The 20,100-nt window shown below is 38.7% G+C and overlaps 1 protein-coding gene and 1 long non-coding RNA gene across 15 annotated transcripts in view; one reads left to right on the plus strand and one right to left on the minus strand.

Moving 5' to 3' along the window:
* The window catches only part of LOC131742945 (uncharacterized), a 38,524-nt gene extending 22,502 nt beyond the window's left edge, over positions 1-16,022 (plus strand). Inside the window, exons 2-4 of the long non-coding RNA XR_010836970.1 lie at positions 11,809-11,961; positions 13,421-13,688; positions 15,465-16,022. This is a non-coding gene — a long non-coding RNA (uncharacterized lncRNA). The remainder of the gene's footprint in view (positions 1-11,808; positions 11,962-13,420; positions 13,689-15,464) is intronic.
* The window catches only part of DTNA (dystrobrevin alpha), a 395,521-nt gene that overhangs the window by 314,354 nt on the left and 61,067 nt on the right, over positions 1-20,100 (minus strand). The gene's annotated exons all lie outside the window — the stretch shown is intronic.

Raw genomic sequence — 20,100 nt, forward strand, 5'->3', positions numbered from 1 at the left:
AGACTACACGATGCTGAATTACTGGCAGTAAAAATGTTTGACTTCCAATAAACTATGAAATCCCATATTTCACTTTTCTTGGCCTTATTTTTAGAAAATCACCCTTCATTTAGTGTGAACAACAAAGACTCAGATGCATGATGAATGTGCCTCTTTTTCTAATCTATTGCTCATATAGAGTATTCCTATTTCTATAGAAAGAATAGTTTTTATTTCCCTAATATTTCAAAGAGCATTTTTTCCCAGAAAGCAATATTCATGTAAAGAAAACTGCATAATTATAACATGTAGGAAAATAACATATAATTGTACTTTTAAAAAACAATAAATTTGCAGAATAAAGATTTTGGTGGTGACATTGTAAGTAGGACAAGGATAAAAGCTTTACAGAGATCAGAGTTCTCTCTTCAATGAAAGGCTTATTAAATTCTAATTAGATACATATATGTAGTTTGTGAATATAAATGCTAAAAGAGCAGAAAACATACTGCTGGATTTTTCTACACTGTGCCAAAGAAGCCTTAGAATCATGTCTTAATTGTGGATGGAAACTAAACTTTTGGTGGTGAGCACACTGTAGTGTATACAGAAGTCAAAATATACAAAACTTATATAATGTTATAAACCAGTAAACAACCTGGGTAGCCAGCACTGCTGTAACATGTATTTAAAAATCACTGTGGATAAAGATGTGGTATATATATATTCCATTGTTTGTATGTATGTATGTATGTATGTATATATGTGTGTATACACACACACACACACACACACACACACACACACACACTGGAATATTACTCAGCCATGAAAAAGAATGAAATTCTGCCATTTGCAGCAACATGGATGGACCTAGAAAATATTATGCTTAATGAAATAAGTCAGACAGGGAAGGACAAATACTGTATGATATCACTTGTATGTGAAATGTAAAAAAAATAATACAAACGAAGGTATATAGCAAAACAAAGGCAGACTCACAGATATAGAAAACAAACTAGTGGTTACCAGCAGGGAAAGGGAAAGGGGGAGGGGCACATTAGGAGTTGGGATTAAGAGATACAAACTACTATGTATAAAGTAGAGAAGCAACAAGGATATATAACACTGGGAATTATATCCATTATCTTGTAATAACTCTTAATGGAGTGTAAACTGTAAAAATACTGAATCACTATCACTATACATAAAACTAATATAATATTGTAAATCAACTACAATTTTTAAAAACATCACTGGATTAAAGTAGGTTTGAATAGTTTTTAAAAATCATGTCTTAATTGAACTTCATATCAAAATAGCAGGTAGAATAATAAAAGATCTGTAACATTGTGTGATTCAACCCTAAGATAAAGGCTATGTTTATCTATGGACCTGTTGGTATAAATCTCAAGTTTGTTAGTTTAAACTATATCAGTTATCATAAAATGGCATAATAAATGAGCATAATCAGGTTTTGAACATGTTCCAACTTAATAATTTCTTTTTGACCTATATACTTTCGAATTCTGATTTATAGAGTCTAACACAAAATCCTTATTAAACAAAATTTTAAATAATTCCTTTAAGAAGCACATCCAGATTCTTACATTTTCAATCTAAAAAAAATAGTAACAGTTAAATAGTTCATTTTAAATAAGTTCTTTTATTTGGCCTGACTTTAAAGCTCCGCTTGTTAAGGTAAGTAATGGCTAGTCAATTTTTAGCCTTTGAAATGAATACACCTGCCATAATCTCAGTTCATAAAGCCTAGAAAATGATTCAAAACCATCCAATGATTGTTACCATTTAAAATAACAACATTCCAAATGTCCAAACTTATTCTCAATTTAAAAAAATTAGTTGACGCAAATGAACTAGAATACAATTACTATTGTTACTACTTCAAGAATGTTGTGGTGAAATACAAATTACAAAAAGAAACTCAATGTTCAGCTTCTTAACATGGAATTGAAAAGGCCAAATTTGTGGTATATTGACAACAGGCGATGGAAGAAGTCGTCCAGTGTCCTCATAACAGATGAGATTATAGTCACCAGGGTATTTCAGTTATTAACTTTAAAAAAGCCCTCATTTAACAGTAACTGCCATTGTAAAGGAAAAAAACTGATGATGACATCAAAGTATAACATGGTTATGAATCTCTAGTGTATGAAACTGAAGCGTCTTTTTCTTCTTAATGTACGTATTTTACACTACTCAACAGGAAGGTCTCTGAGTCCACGCTACTTATGCCTGACTGCTGTTTTATAGTAGATTCAGTGGTATGCCTGAGGAACATCCTTTTACATGGAGGATCAGAGACAGAATCGCAGTTTGGGAACTGCATCCTCCCACGGTAAATGTGATTAGACATCCTGTCAGCAGAGGGGTTACAAGTGGGAGGCAGCACGGCAACTCTAACAATGCAAAACAACTTGCCCAGTCTGTCTCTGGAATCAAAGGAAAGAGGCCATGGACATGTGTCCTCACACACAAAAAAATGTTAAACCCTTTCTTTGAAACATGTACACCTGGGTTATGGAGGGAAGCCTATGGGTTTAGGTTCACTGTTTGGAAATTTTTTTTTAATGTTTGTCAAACTTTCTACCATTTTTAATCCACTGAAAACTGGCTTCCTAACTGCTGAAACTGCTTATAGAATCAAAGTCCCCAAATCTAGGCTTTATACTACTTAATCAGCTCCACCTAACCTGACACCTTTCTTTTTCTTCTTAAAGATTATTTCCTCTCGTCTCCCATGCCACCCACTCTACTGCTCTCCCTCTTGTTTTTCTAGCAATTCCTTCCTCAAAGATGAACTGTCTCTTGGCCCTTGTTTTAGTCTTTTCTGTTCTCACAAAACTTCCCTTCGTAATCGAATCCATCCTTTTGTCAAACCCAGATCTTTCTCTTGACTTGTATGTCCACCTGCCTGCTGAGTGTTTTCATGAGTATATGTCATGTGGGATTATGATCCCACAATCATGGAGTGTTTTCTATGTGCCAGGCATTGTGCTAAGAGTAGAAAAGACTTGGGCATTTCACACTGTCCATGCCTAAAAGAGAACTCACATGTGTCTCCCCTCTCCCCTCAAACCTACTCTGCAATGAAGGTGTCACCTCTTCCGGGTAGCTGAGGTGGGTCAAATAGTGGCCCCCAAAAGATATGTCCATCCAGAACCCATGAATGTAATGTTATTTGGAAAAAGGGTCTTTGTTGGTGTATTCAAGTTAAAGACCTTGAAAATGAGGTCATACTGGATTAGGGTGGGCCCTAAATCCAATGACACATTACCTTTCAAGAGACAAGAAAGGAAAAGACAGAGACACACAGAGAAGGCTGTATGAAGATGGAAGCCAACTGGAACTATGTGGCCACAGGTCAAGGAACCACTGAAGCTGGAAGAGGCATGAAAGATCCCTAGAGCCTTCCAAGGAAGCGTGGCCCTGCTGGGGCTTTGATTTTGGATTTCTAGCCTCCAGAACTATGAGAGACTACATTTCTGCTGTTTTAAGCTACTAACTAGGTTTGTGGTAATTTGTTACAGCAGGCCTAGGAAACCAATAGAGTACCCGTTCTTAATTTCCTCCAGTCCAAGGGCCCCAATTCTATATTTAAGCTGATTCACCCTTGTCCGTTATTGTCCCTCTTCCCTGTTAGACTACTTTTCCTTGAAAGCAGGACTCTGAATTCCTTTTCTATCCCCTAATACTCAGCACATAATAGGTATACTGCAAGAATGGTTAGTATAGAAGTAGCATAAATCTACATATAATAAAGACAGATCTTCTTCAAGTAGTCTTCCTTAATACCTTCAGATTCAGCATAACACTTCCTAGACTATTGCCTTACACAAAAACATTTATCACCTATACTACTCCAGCATCCTTAGTATAATTCAAACTGCACTACCGTTGTTGTATTAAAGTGTGGAATTGATTCTGTGTTGAGGGTATTGTCTCAAAAATATCTTTGAGATCTTTGTGCTGGCTCAAATATAATTGAGAAAAAAACTGAGAAATACTAGAAAACAACACTGACAAATTGACTAGGAATGTTCAAAGTTTTAGGGGAAACAAAACACTAGCAAGTTTACAAATGAGAGCTGTAGAAATGAAGAATGGAAGAAAGCACAGGAAAAAAATCACACTCTTAAACATTCTGTGCTTTTTTTACGTATTAACAGGAATGTTGCATTACTGAGCGACAACAAAAAAGAAGCAATTGTTAAAAACATAAATTTAACAAATCTTAAAAAAAGATGGATCTTTTAGTCATTTAAATTATTCTATCAAAGCTGTCTTATTAAATGTTTCAATTTGACATTTAAAAATACGTACTATGTATGAAAAATACGTATTATGTATGAAAAATACGTACTATGTATACATACTATGTATTAAAAATATGTACTATGAGGTTTTTACTATGTCATTTGAGAAAAAGAAAACATAGCAAAGGAGAGCACAGAGCTATTCATAAAAGATGCAGTGAATACAAATCCACATCCTTAAGGCAGCTCCCTAAACATATCATTCATAGTTACATGTGTTTTGTTTTTAAGATACAAAGAAAAAAAAAGAGACACAAAGAGCTTTGCTTGGTAAATGCCTATTTATCTTAGATCTACAGCTGGCAGCCGCCACAAGCACACCCACTCACACACTAATTAACCCTGTTTGTGGAGGGTCAATGCATTTATGACACAACTGAAACAGCAACAGAAGGAGACACAGATACACTTAATAGTATTAGAGTTATTTGCATATAAAATGGTCCAATTAAAAGGCTTGGTATATATTTGAACAAATGAGTATAAAGCAGCTCAAAAACATAATCCACATCAATCTAAAATGTTATTGAAAGACAGATGGATGGAAGATAATAGGCATAATTTCTAACTAAAAATACACAAATGCTTTATTTCTCCACAATGAAAAGGGTTTTACATTTAATCTTTTTCTAGGAGAGTTTTTTTCTCCAACAGTAAATAAGAATATGATTTTCCCAACTAAAGCTAGACTTTTCAAAGGTCCTTTAAAAGGGTGGGGGGATGGGCAGAGGAGAGGGCTGGAACTGGGGCCGGGGTGGCAGAGCAGCCTTCTTACAGAACATGTTTTCATGAGAAGGTCTTTATGGACCAAGAGCAAGTCAAAGAACACTCATAAGATTTAAACCTTATGAAGTTCTCCATATTAGTTTCCCAGGGCTGTCACAACAATTTTAGCAAAAACCGGTTTGCTTAAAATATAGCAGACATTGATTTCATCAGAGTTCAAGAGGCCTACTGTCCAAAACCAAGGTGTCAGCAAGGTTGGCTCCTTGTGGATGCTCTAGGGGAGAAACAGTCCATGCCTCTTTCCTAGCAAAGGTGTTTGCAAGCCTTAATGTTCCTTGGCTTGTGGCAGCGTAACTACAATCTCTCCCTCATTCTTCCCTGGGAGCCTCTCTACATGACCTTCTCTCTAGAATGCTGGGCCCACCTTAAGCCAGTATGACCTCATCTTAACTATTACATCTGCAAAGACCCTGTTCCCAAATAAGGTCACATTCTGAGGTTCCAGGTAGAAATAAATTGCAGGGGAGACTGTTCAGTCTAGGATAATCCCTCAGTCTTTGAAGTTCTCAAATCTCATATTGTAACTTGTGAGATAAAGGCCCCATAGTCATAATTGTTTGGGATAAATTTTTGTTAATTTACAATATATCCAAAGGCACAGTACCTCATGACATCAAATTTTCCTGCATTTAACCAGCAACTTTGGGGAAGATCTTCAAAGATAGCATAGAATTTTCTGTGCCCCTCTCTCATGGGTGATTGTCATGGTAATTATTCCCTAAATCAGTGGGCCTAGAACTTTATCGTCTTCACAAGCACTTGGAGGCTTGTTAAAAGATGGATTTGCAGGGCTCCACTCTCAGAGTTAGACCTTTGTATTTCTAACAGCCCCTGGTGATCTTGATGCTGATGCTGGGGACTACAGTTTGAGATTCACTGTCCTAAATGATAGTCAGGTAAGAATCTGTTACTCTCAGGAAGGAAGATCTTTTCCCTCATTATCCAGCTCGCTCCTTCTACACTGATCCTTAAAGGTGAAGAGCAGTAGAATGCAATAGTGAAGAAAGAAAAGGAGAAAGATGCCACTTCCGGGGGCATAACACATCTATTATTAACTTCTGATGATGGAGAGGTCAAGAACAGAATGAGGTGGAATGATTATACCAACCTTTGGCTAGTTTGGGGTTTCTGAAGAACTATAATTCATATTTGAAAAAGAGGAGAAGTCTTTTTATTTTCTAAATATAGCTTAGTGTCTCTAAATTTTGGTGAAATTAAGGCAACTTCAGTGGACAGTAATAAATATGGTGAAACTACAGACATGGTTTACTTTCTTTTATTCACGTATAGGCATTTAGGTTATGTGTGTGTACACCTTTAAAAGAAGCTTCTAGGGCTTCCCTGGTGGCGCAGTGGTTGAGAATCCGCCTGCCGATGCAGGGGTCACAGGTTCGTACCCTGGTCCGGGAAGATCCCACATGCCGCGGAGCAACTAAGCCCGTGAGCCATGGCCGCTAGGCCTGCGCGTCCGGAGCCTGTGCTCCGCAACGGGAGAGGCCACAGCAGTGAGAGGCCCGCATACCGCAAAAAAAAAAAAAAAAAAAAAAAAAAAAAAAAAAAGAAGCTTCTAGCAAAACTGACTTGTGATAATTTTTACATTAAGAAACAGTTATTGAATAAATGAATGTCCTTCAGCAGTGAAGCAATAGTTAATGGCTCCAAACTGGTTTTACAGAAAACACCATAAATATAGCCATATATCTTTACCACAAGTTCTAGTGTATGGAAAAAAAGAAAGTGATATTAACATCTTAAAATACAAATAATGATGATTTGAAGAGTAGAAAAAAATACATGCAATAATTTAACTTTTGCTAAAATTTGCTATAATTGAATACTTGCTGTGATATAGCATTCTCAATTTTCCTCTGCACAAGTACAGGTAGGTAAAAGTAGTTGAAAAAACAAAACATTCCGACATCAATAAAAATCACAAGATACAAAAATTGGCCAATGTAAGAAGAATTATAAGTCAGGATATTTCTATAAGCACTCACTTATAACCTCTCCTCTAATGTAATTAGCATGTACAGGAAATTTTAATATTTTTTCGATCAATTATGAGGTACAATAAGAATGGATTATTTCCTATACAGTTGAATCATTGATTTGTGAAGAAATCAAAGCATTTTCAGATTTTAACAGCATTGTAAGGAAGCCATTATTACTCTGGTAGACTCAGCTATAATGTTGGAAAGCCACCAAATATCAAATATAAATTTAGAAGAGAAAAAAAGTTCATTTGGCAGTACTTCAAAATTCTGAAGAGTAAAATCTTTTACTACAGTTATGTGTTTTAAAATACATGCAGATATATCCCTAGAGGGCAGTGGTTTCATTACTGAGTGCTCCTGTAAAGTTCTTAAGGATTCTAATGGTAGTATTTCAAATTTCATCTCAATTTCTTTTTAAGGAGGTTAGAAAAACAGTATTTTTAGGGAAACCCATTTCATCTTTGAAAGTGATGCTAAAATCTATTATTGTTATAGTCATGTTTGCTGTAGTATATGTTTACAAAATTGTTGTGATGTCTTAAAGAAAAGAAAACAATTATAATTTTTTTCTTTTTTCTGGTAAGATCACTCTCTTCATTACCAAATGACAAAACACAATCAAATATATTGTGCAGATTATAATTAGCATTGAATTAAAAAAGATAAGAAATGAAAATACAGAACTTAATATATTACATCAAATAATAAGAAATTTTATTCAAATTTTAAATTGCTGTAATTCTCAATGACTGCCATGAAAAAGTAAGATGTATTGAACATTCAGGATACTCAGTGGAATCAAGAGTCATCTCAATGAATATCAAAATAATTGAGTAGGGCTTCCCTGGTGGCGCAGTGGTTGAGAATCCGCCTGCCGATGCAGGGGTCACGGGTTCGTGCCCTGGTCCGGGAGGATCTCACATGCCGCGGAGCAACTAAGCCCGTGAGCCATGGCCGCTGGGCCTGCGCGTCCGGAGCCTGTGCTCCGCAACGGGAGAGGCCACAGCAGTGAGAGGCCCGCATACAGCAAAAAAAAAAAAAAAAAAAAAAAAATAATTGAGTAAAATATAAATGTGGGCTTATTTCAATTATGAGAACGCTACAGTGCACTTACTTTAAAAGGAATTCTAAGCAATAAATACCTTCATGACCTTAGAATTTACTATAACTTTCCCATTATCATATTTAAATAATATGTTTGTTTTTATTCAACAAATATTTAGAATGCCTAGTCATGTTCCTGGCATTGTGTTATATATTGTGGGTATAAGAAAAATTAAGACATAATCTTGCTCTTGAGGGGTTTGTTGTCTCCTAAAGAAGACGTATCTAAAACAAAAATCGTCACAGTTTTTTAAATTCTATAATATAGGCATACAGGAAGTTACAGTGCAAAGAATTATCTACCAAGAAGGGATGATTAGGAAGGTTTACAGGAAGAGGTCACTTAAAACCTCAGTTTAGAAAGATGAATGGGAGTTAGTCATGCAAAGTGAGATTTGGGTGGGGAAGGAAGACATTTCAAATAAAGGGAACCATTTATATAAAGGGTTATGAGTGAAAAAGAGCAGGGGAAATGCAAGACTCTCTAGTGGTTTATTATGGTGAGCATAGTCTAGTACATGATTATAATAATTACAAAATGGGACATAATATTTTCAAGCACTGTATAATTTGCATTTTTCTGTAAATACTTTGTGGTTTGGTCCATGTAATGACAAAGAAGATGGAACATTAATCCCAGACTATTAGGGAAGAAATGGATAGTAAATGAGAAAAAGGAAGGAGTCCAGCTCTGAGAATAACCATGTTTACTGAAGACCTCTAGAAAGTGGCTCTCTTTACTTTTGATTTCAGGAGGGAGTAGAGTCAGGAAAAGTGCAGATGAAACCTTTATTTTCTGTTTCAATCAGACATAGTTAATGTCATGTTAAAGGTCTTCACTATATGACCCTGGATGGATGGATGAAATTGATGAGTACAACAAAGAGGAAACTGGCCACTTCTTTCTTTTTGCATCACCTGTCCAGGACACTAACATATACTCTTTGTAGTTGTAGATGTGACATTGAGTTCCTATCCCATATCTACAGGATGAAATATAACACTGCACATATATGCACTAAGTGCAGTTTTCAAGTTTCAATTAAACAATAAAAGATTATATGCATTTAATTTTTATTCAGTATTTCCAGAATACTTTGTTTGATTTTCTACTGTTTTTTTCACTTAACCACAGGACTTGATTCAGTTGCTTACACTGGTTACACTGCAGTATAGGAAAGCAATTAAACAACTATGAGTTTGGAATTTTAAACAACTTTGAAACAATTAGTTCACTTCCTTTCAGAACTCTTTCTGATTACTTTTTTATAATTCACCCTAATTATCTTTACTTTCTCTTCATTCTCTCCACCTTTGTGGAATAAATGAGGGAAATCAGTCTTGATAGGTGTCATGTATACAGTATTCTTTCTAGACTGTAAAGCTATCAAGTAATGTTTTGAATTAAATCTCACTATACAGCTTCCTTCTACTGGTGGCACTCTTGCCATGTTCCCATGGGTAGTACTTAGTCAGCAGTAAAGGTGGCCATGTGTAAAAAGCACAGGCAGCTTGTCATGGTCAAGGTCTGCCAATGACCTTCATCAATGGCCTTACTCTGAGGGCTCCCCCTCTGACCTAGTCTCCTAGCATTGCTCCTCCCTACCTAAGCTCCAGCCACACCAGCTGGAGCATCCCACTTCCTCTCAACAATGGCACATACATTTCAGTTTCAGAACATTTGTCCTTACTCTTCCCTCTGTTTCCCCTAGATGTTTGCATGGCTTGACCCCCAATTTTATTTAGGTCCCTACTCAAATGACACCTTATTACAAAGAGACATTTCCTGACCAGTCTATGTAAAATACTTCCTTCTCCTATTCTCTGAATACTCCAACCACTTTATCTCCCCTTGCCCTGTTTTACTTTTTACACTCGTCACATGACATATTTACTGTATGTTTTTTACATATTTATTTATTGTTGATCTTCCTCCATTAGAATGTAAGCTCCGTAAGAGCTAGGACTTTAGTTTTGCTCACAGCTGTCTCCCCAACACCTAGAATAGTGTATGATACTAATAGGCACTTGGTAAATATTATTATTTTTAAAAATTTAAATATTTTATTTATTTTTGGCTGCATTGGGTCTTCGTTGCTGTGCACGGGCTTTCTCTAGTTGTGGCGAGCGGCGGCTACTCTTCATTGCAGTGCACGGGCTTCTCATTGAAGTGGCTTCTCTCGTTGCGAAGCACAGGCTCTAGGTGCATGGGCTTCAGTAGTTGCAGCACGTGGGCTCTATAGTTGTGGCTCGTGGGCTCTAGAGCGCAGGCTCAGTAGTTGTGGCACACGGGCTTAGTTGCTCTGTGGCATGTGGGATCTTCCCAGACCAGGGATCGAATCTGTGTCCCCTTCATTGGCAGGCAGATTCTTAACCACTGTACCACCAGGGAAGCCCCAGTAAACATTAAGTGAATCAATGAATCAAAAATAAGCAAACTAAAACCAGGAACCGAGTTCATGATGACATACTGACCTGTAACTTAAGGACTTTCTGGGGGTTTGTTTATAAAGTGGTTGATTCTAATACACTGGCATCCTCCACATGAGGTGTTTGTTAAATGCATCTTCAAAAGATCAAGGGCCATGTTGTCATCCTGTTCACGCAGACTAACCATGAAAAGCAATGACTGAAAAAATCGGATTTATATTAATTCTTGAAGAAAATTTAAATGTAAGGAAAGTAAGAGAATAATATTAGGTAGAGGCATTTAAACTGAAGGCTGAGATGGAGCCAAGCAGAGTAGCATTGATAACAAATGGCTGAGATGAAGAATGACCTGTTGTAAGGTTATGAGTAAGAAGGGAGTCTTTGCAAGGAAAAAAAAGGTCAACTTAATGCAATGATAACCAACTGCAACAATGTCACTGTTGAAGAGGTAGGCCAAGATCACATTATCTTGGGTCTTGTAGGTTACTAACGTCCGTTTGCATTGTGTACCAAGGTCACCTGGAAGCCACTGAAAGGTTTAAACTTGGGACAGCGATACCAGGTGATTTACATTTTTATTTATTTTATTTTTTAAAAAATATTTATTTATTTATTTTCTTTGTTTTTTTGGCTGTGTCAGGTCTTAGTTGAGGCATGTGGGATCTTTTGTTGCGGCACTCGGACTCTCTAGTTGCGGCGCGGGCTTCTCTCTAGTTGTGGCGTGTGGGTTTTCTCTCTCTAGTTGTGGCACGGGGGCTCCAGAGTGCGTCGGCTCTGTAGTTTGGGGCATGCGGGTTCTCTCGTTGAGGCGCGTGAGCTCAATAGTTGCGGTGCACGGGCTTAGTTGCTCCACGGCATGTGGGATCTTAGTTCCCTTACCAGGGATCGAACCCACGTCCGCTGCATTGGAAGGTGGATTCTTTACCACTGGACCACCAGGGAAATCCCTGATTTACACTTTTAAATGATATTCTGGACATTTGGGTCCAGACCTGTGAGAGGATGCACTTTTGTCTACTCCTTTTGCTAAGTACAGCTTAAAACCCTAGACATTATAGACAAAACACACATATGAAGACTGAATGCTGGAGAGAAGACAGACAGGCTAGGGACCTTGAGGCCTGAGAATGACACAGCAGGGAGTTCCCTGGGTTTTCTTTTTGCCTCAAACATCTCAGATTGGGCACTGGGGAAGACAACCTGGAAACGCCAACAGGCAAAGACAGAAAAGGCTCCAGTGAAAAGTAAAGCAGGAAGATATTCTGTCAGCTGTGTGAAGAGTACATTAGTAGAGTGGCAGGACCAGTACAGAAGATACTACAGTGATTCAGGTAAGAGATGTTGGTGACTTGGATTTGAGTGATGGCTGTGGATATGGCTGTGCAGAGGTGAACAGCTGTGGAATATAGTTCGGAGGCAGAACCACTTGACTTGCTTTTGGCCTACACATGGGCTGGCGGGGGGAGCAGGCAAGGGAGAGCCTTCATATAAAGAACTCATGAACTGTAAGAATTTGAGTGAGAAATGATCAATCGCTGTGAAATAAGATAGGAGAGCTAAAACAAAAACTCTTTTGTTCTGAGGGCTGACAGCCTAGATTCATCAAGAGAGCATGAATGGAGTCCAGTCTAGTCACAGTGATGATAAAAATAATAACAACCCAGACTCAACAGATGGCCTTATGTTTTACAGCAAAGGAAATAGAAGCTCCTTTGCAGTGTGGTTTAAAAGAAATTTGAGTTACTATGGGACTAAAAGCAGTGTCCAAGGATGGCCTCTATTGAACAATACAGAATACAAGCAAAGTCAGCAAAGAAAGCTGTGCAATTAACCAAAGAGTCATAAACATAAATACAGTAACCAGGAGAAACGAGGATAGAACATAATATAACAGGAAAATGGAAATGTTTCCTTTTAAAGGATTGCATTTTGTTTTGATTGGGAATGATACATTCAGAGCTTTATTGGCTTTTACTGTATCTTGAAAGGAATGAAAGAAAGCTCCCTGAATAGACAACACAATGAACCTAGAGTTGGAATCATTTGATATCTTAATGAATTTTCAGTAAACATAACGAGAACAAAACTACCTAATATTCTTAGTCTTTTAACAATGCAATTAATTAGGGTTATATTTAAAACTTACATAGATCTCAAGTGGCAATTCTTAGGCTTAAAGGGCACCTAAGAATTTGACTAGATAATATTGGAAAATCCATTTTTAAATGTGTTTATCCACCTGCTCTCCACCCTGACGTGACATAAATACTAAATTGATACCTGGACTCTTTTCTGATAATCCAGCATCTTTCTTCGGGTGAGCAGGAAAGATCCAGTTTAGCAGTGAGTTTACATCTTCAAGCCCTAAAACCATTTAACAACCAACCAACCAACCCCATATACCTTTTAATGGCTACAACAACACTTTTTGCTTATTAATCTCTTGGAAAGTAGTATATGGGAAATGTTGACTGCAGAATTTCTGAGAAAATTCCACCCTCACCCTACCAATTCATACAACTTTCTAATTTATGGTAACAACAAAGGCAACAAGTTCATTTTGTGAAATTTCTAAATCACCTAAGCTGGCACTCTAGGATAACAGAAAAAAGGATAAAGTGTACCACTGGAAGCTTTCTGGAGTTGTTTACACATCTACTAGGAGGACACTTAGATTTTAAGGCAGAGAGGGTGATGTAAATCATTTCTTTAATAACGTAGCTCAGGTGCAAAAGATAACATTTGGAATCAGATAATACTCTAAGTCATTTTTTTTTTTTTTTTTTGTAGTACGCGGGCCTCTCACTGTCGTGGCCTCTCCCGTTGCGGAGCACAGGCTCCGGACACGCAGGCTCAGCGGCCATGGCTCACGGGCCCATCCGCTCCGCGACATGTGGGATCTTCCCGGACCGGGGCACGAACCCGCGACCCCCGCATCGGCAGGCGGACTCTCAACCACTGCGCCACCAGGGAAGCCCTAAGTCATTTTTTTTAATGCCCAAAGTTCATCAAGCCGAATTTATTCATTCAATTTCAAATTATGATTCAGTTGCCAAAGGTACCAGTCACCAGATCAGTTTCAAAGTTGCCCTTTGGGAAGCCCCTTTTAAGAACTAACTTTCAAAGTAACTACAGTCATTATCATTAGTGAAAGAAAAAAAAAAAGCCAGTAGTCGCTAAAGATTAATAAAAGATCTTATCTAATCTGGCTCTAAAATAATGTTCAGAGAAGCAAGTAGAGAAAAATCAGCAAAAGGCAAGGAAATAATGAAAGCTAATAGGAAAAGAAATTTTAAAAATATCTGGAAATAACAGAACAGCAGGTTTATGCATAGAGTAATTCACAAATTATTAAAAACTGACAACTACTTGTTGGAGGACAGCCTAAAGATGCCTAAGGTTAATGGATGTGTAAGTCACTCAAACTAAGAAGTAAGTTACATTGTGACAGGTTTTTGGACAGAGGGGGATGCTGGGTACTGAAGAGTACAAAGAAGTGGCCTCTCACTCACCTTGGGGTCAGGGAAAGATTTATGTTCTAGAGAGAGCCCCTCTGGCACTAGTGTGGACCGAAAGACAGAGACTCTTGTCACTTGCAAGAGAGAAGTGACCAGACTCTCATGACTATACCCACGGTGGGAGCAGAGAGAGGAGGAGTCTGAAGAAATCATTGGGAGGCATGTCTACAAGGCGGGGCCTCTGGATAACTTTTGTTCTTGGCTTGGAAAGGATCTGACAGAAGGTGGTACCCCTTACTGAGGTGGGCATAAGGGGAAGAAACACCATAGTGATGAGACTGCTGAGGACTCATCATTAGCATCACTGTCACAATCATTCTAGAGACTGGATAGGAATCATAAGTTCAAATATAAAAATCGAAATGGTCCCGAACACTTTCAAACTTGTTTTCTGTTTCTCTTCCAAGGCAAAATGGTTTTGACTGGCCAGGCATTAGGAAGAACAAAGGCACAATTACAAAGCCACTGGGTAGTTCCTCCCTATTAACAAGTTAAATGCCTCTGTTAACATGTGAAGGCATTTTTGCTCAGGGGCCAGTTTAAGCTCTCAAAGAAACAGGAGGTAGAGCCACGTATTAGGAGTTTTGACTCCTGGCCTGGGACACTCAGGAGACTAACCCAGGCCTAGTAAGTACCTCGGTGTCAGGAAGGGGTGTGCACAGATATGATCAAATTGTCAGGGCAAGCTCGAGTCCCCGACACACAGTGAGGCCAAACAAACAGAAACGTCGGAGTTTGGAGCAGAGGAAGGTTTATTGCAGGGCCATGCAAGGAGACCGGTGTTTCATGCCCTAAAAGCCCTGAGCTCCCCGAAAGGTTTCACCAAAGCATTTTTAAAAGCCAGGCGAGGGAGGCAGGTCGCAGGGTATGTGATCAGGTGGAGCACAATTCTCTGATTGGCTGATGGTGAGGGAACAGGGTGGTGTCACAGGTGTTAACATTATCAGTCCTTAGGTTCCAAGAGGCCTGGGGGCTATGTGCTCAAGGCCATCAGGTAGTTAACATCTTCAATTTGGTGGGGGTTTGTCACATCTGTAAAACAGCTCAGGAAATGTGCATGAAATACTGTTATCTAGGTACTTCAGAGAGGAGCTAAAGCACAGGATATGGGGGGAAGACCTGTGCCGGGAAGGCCCCATAGAATCTTGCTCGATTACAAAATGACAAATATTTCCTTAAAATCCCTAAAATCAAAGCACATGGTTAGATTTCCTTTTTAATGACTTGATACTTTCAATACTTTAAACACTGAAAGAAATGCTTCAATTGTAAAATGCTCTACATAATGTTAATTATCATTGTCTTCTTCACCTTAGATTGTTTCTACTGAAGAAAGCAAAAAGAAAAAGAATTCAGCCCAAGAGAGTCAGAGTCTCCCTCTTTGGACTGCCTGGTGACCCTTTCCCCTCTTGGCTCTGGTTCCCTCTCTGGGGAACCCCTCTAACCTGCGTGAATGACCACAGTGCATGAACCCAGGCCGACTGCAGGAAGAGGGGCTCAGTCTTGTCTGTTCAGGCAGGGTTAGCCATGCGTTTCTCAGTTACACATCCGTCCAGTCACCAAATTCATAGCAGAGAAATACATCGAAGGCAGCATGGAAGAGGTCATTCTTTAAAGGAGGAAAATCAAAGTCTCCACCGAATTGCAACTCAAGGATAAATCCCTCAAGCCTCAAGAAAACAGAAGGTAAAAGGCTGCAACAACGTCCCCAAATCGTCAATCTTTAAAATTTAGCTATATTGATAAAATGTTCTTTTAATCTTTCATTAAATCTTTAGTTACATTTCTTTTAGATTCATCTCAAAACCATCCAAGAAAGGTTCTGGCTGGGTTCACATTTAGTTTGGTTGCTGTAATGACAATTTGGTTGATATATGGAGATACATATTGTACCTGGAATATATTAAAATTCATATTCAAAAGTCTCTTCTAAACAATCTATTCCAACTTTTGTCATCTGAGATCAGTCCTACGTCTCTTTAGAAGTGATTTTCAAATGCTGAGTTTGTTCTATGAAGAAAGAACACAATTTACATAAGCAGCAATATTTTGTTTTCCGATGAAGAAATAGTAAAAAAAACTTATTCAAAGGAAGCAATAAGGCACATTTCTAAGAACGCAATGTTGTTTGAAAAATAATAATAGATGTCTTTCATAAACTCGTCCACATCAAGGCAGCCTGTAATTTTCATTGCATCAGGCCTTATGCATAGCAGGTCACTGCACAGAGTAATTCTCGCCTGGTAGGACTTCTCCCAGGACGTCTCGCAGTGACACATACAATAGAGTAATTCCTTGGCTGGTTGCAGCTCAGAGCAAAATCCATAGCAAGATCAATTTCTCCTGGTGTAACTCTTTTTTTGATGGAGGTAGAGGGAAAGTAAAGGCAAGAAGAGGACAGGTTGACTGAGGCTCCCTGGCATAGAGTTAGAAATTTAATAATTTAAAAATTGTCATTATGAGAAAAATAGATCCTCTATGCTTTTGAAATATATATATGTATATATATATATATATATTTTTTTTTTTTTCTTTTGCTGGTGAGTGACAGGGCATGATGATCAAATTTACCAAGGGCAGAAAACAATTTCTCTCAAAATATTACTATAAAAATCTCCAATCTTTATGAAAATTGTCCATATCTATAACAAATCATCAACATAATTCATGTTATGATTATTCCCTCTGTATCATTTTAGACAATATCATAATAAATGATTTATAATCATATAAAAGCTATAAGAAAATGAGAGCAGGTAATTACTGGGTTACTTCTCACCCCCTTGGCCCTTCCCTAAAGGACACACATTTAACCCACAAAAAAAAGTCACTTCAGCTTTCTTTAAAGGTTTAGTGCTGAACTTGATGTTTGTGAGATAATACTGGAGACATCGATTATGTCTTGGGTTTTGAGTTTCTTGGAGGATGGAACTGATGTGACTAATTTTTTGCTGGCATATTTATCAGCATAGAGTTAATCAATCAGGAAGTCATGTGAGAGCCTAGATCCTTTTGGTAATTTTTAAGACTCTTCCTTTCACCTATTAGGGAGGCATGATTAATTCAGATTTAACTGGTAATGTTCATTGAAATCTTAAGCTGGGTAGGAGTGACCCTTGTCTAGTAGGATGTCTAGTAGGATGTGAGATGGCTAAATAAGAGCTTGCTCACAATATCTCAGAATGTGAAAAATGGTGGATATGCCCTGATTTACTCAAATAGGTAGTTTTAGGATACTGCTTGTGGTATCACTGACTGAACCTAAATGCTAGATGGAATGAACCATGAATGGTTTTAAGTGCATATAGTTAGATCATTGGACTAACTGGGCTCAGTTTATAGGACAGATCTCCATGTAAAGTGAATATAGGGCAAATTGCCACATAAATTAGCTAGTTTCACTGAGCCATGGCTGTAGAGTGAACCCAGGTCTTCACTTAGGATGAGCTGAAATTCATGCCTTTGGTTAGACAAGAGGCCAGAGGAGGGAACAGGAGAAGATGAACTGCTGTGGGGCATGGGAGACCCATGCTTTTCCTATTGTGGGTCAGTAAAAGCATTTTTGAAAGCATCTGGGTATTTCTTATGCCCTTGTGACCAATTTATAGGAAGAGTGTATTTTCAACATTCTTCCTGCAGTATGTAGTACAGAGGCGAGCATCTGTAGATTTTTAATTAATGATCTCTGGATAAATGCTTGGTATGCTGTACTCTGAGAAAGCTGTGTACACTTGGGACCTAGTGTCTTGCTGCAAAAGTGTTGGCACAGAAGAAACTGACCCCATGAACCATTAACCTTATTCCAAAACCTGCCATGAGAAACCAATAAAAGTATTTCCTCTGTCTTAGTATACAAAAAAAAAGAAAAAAGAAACAGTGAATTGAACAAACTGCACTAAACTCTACCTACCTATGGCCATGTATAATAAAAATATTTTTAAAATTTTACATTATTAAATGTAATTCAGAAAATCCTAGAGGTGGGCAGAAGATTGAGTCCATCAGGGAGAGGGAGCACTGGTGTTCAAACCTGTGTACCTGACATTTTGCAACAGACAAGGAAGGCACACTCCCAGACACTCAGTTCACATGCTACTATAAAACGAAAATGTTAAGGCTTCCCTAGTGGCGCAGTGGTTGAGAGTCCGCATGCCAATGCAGGGGACACGGGTTCATGGCCCGGTCTGGGAAGATCCCACATGCCGCGGAGCGGCTGGGCCCGTGAGCCGTGGCCGCTGAGCCTGCGCGTCCGGAGCCAGTGCTCCGCAACGGGAGAGGCCACAACAGTGAGAGGCCCGTGTACCGCAAAAAAAAAAAAAAAAGTTAGATCCATTTTTTTAAGTTAAATATTCTACATATTGATATAAATCAACTAATGCAACTTTTCGTTAATGATTGTGGTACCTGGCAGAGTTGATCACACATTTAAGAAATATATTACAAAAATATAACAGAGACATTTTTAAAGGTGTAACAATTTTCTATGGCATGAATACCCTAGTAAGAAGAGAACTTTGGGTTCGCAGCATATCCTTGTCCTCCATTGCAACAGTGCACAGTGGTTCTTCCTTTCTACACCAAAGGGACTTTAAGATTAACTGGGATGTCCAGACCCCATGCGCACTGGTGAGCCAGACTGCAGAGCTTCTCAGGTCGTTACCATCAGCTCTACTGCCAGTGAGATCCTCTCCTGTTCTGAATAGCTGCCCTGACTAAAACTTAACTGTTTCTCCTTCCCATCAGCCCTCAACAAGCTCTGTCTGGTATCCTGCCAAGGACTTATCCATCCCCTTCCCATGAAAGGGCTCTGCATGTGTGCCTTCTGCACTCACTTTGTAGGGATCCTGCTGGCCAAGGATGGTTACCCTTGAACTATACTTGCCACCTGCCATAATCACAGTCCTCAACACCATGTTTTCCTGAGGCTGCACCTGCACGTCTGGATTACCCAGTCAGTGTTAAGTCCTTCTGACACTATCCAAGCGGCTCTTTTAGGCACTAGGCACTTATTGACCATCATTGGTACCCCATGCAAGTCTTCAGCCTTCCTCCCACCATGCTGAGGACCCAGCACTCTTTTGGCCTGGTGGAGTCAGAATAACTAATGTGTCCATTCATTCCCAGGCTATAAGACTCTTCCTCATGAATGCATAGATACCTGCAACTTCACCCAACTAGGTCCTAAAGATGCTACGAAAAATGGCTGTTCATTTTCCAAATAAAACACCAACATCAATGTAATTATAAATACATATATTTCTTCTAATTTAAAATTCTGATATACCAACTAAGCTTCTGAACTCTCCATAAAAGGCTCACAATTATATGGAAAATTTCACTGAGACTGAATTCCTTGACTTTCCTCTCTAGTTCTGTTTTAAGATCAAAGCAAGTGCCCAAGTATGATTTTCTTTTGTTAGTTGAACACTGTATGATCTCTTTTCAAGGGATAGTGCCCTTGGAAACAGATCCTTCTTAATATTACTCAATTATGTCAACAGGCTTCCAGCATAGCAACAGTTTCCATGGTCATGTAAAAACTATTCTATTGGGCTTCCCTGGTGGCGCAGTGGTTGAGAGTCCGCCCGCCGATGCAGGGGACACGGGTTTGTGCCCCGGGCCGGGAAGACCCCACATGTCGCGGAGCGGCTGGGCCCGTGAGCCATGGCCGCTGGGCCTGCGCGTCCGGAGCCTGTGCTCCACAATGGGAGAGGCCACAGCAGTGAGAGGCCCGCATACCACAAAAGAAAAAAAAAAAAAAAAACCAAAAAAACTATTCTATTATTTAACCATAGACATGGACAGAATATATATATATATATATACACATACACACACACACACACACAAAATAGCATTGTAGTATACTGTTATGTATTTTTACATTGACGTAAACTGGAGTGTATCATAATTTACATGAAAAAAAAAACCCAGGCTTGTCCCATTTTCTGC

The sequence above is a fragment of the Kogia breviceps genome, chromosome 15 (assembly GCF_026419965.1).
Source record: "Kogia breviceps isolate mKogBre1 chromosome 15, mKogBre1 haplotype 1, whole genome shotgun sequence".
NCBI classification, from domain to species: Eukaryota; Metazoa; Chordata; class Mammalia; order Artiodactyla; family Physeteridae; genus Kogia; species Kogia breviceps.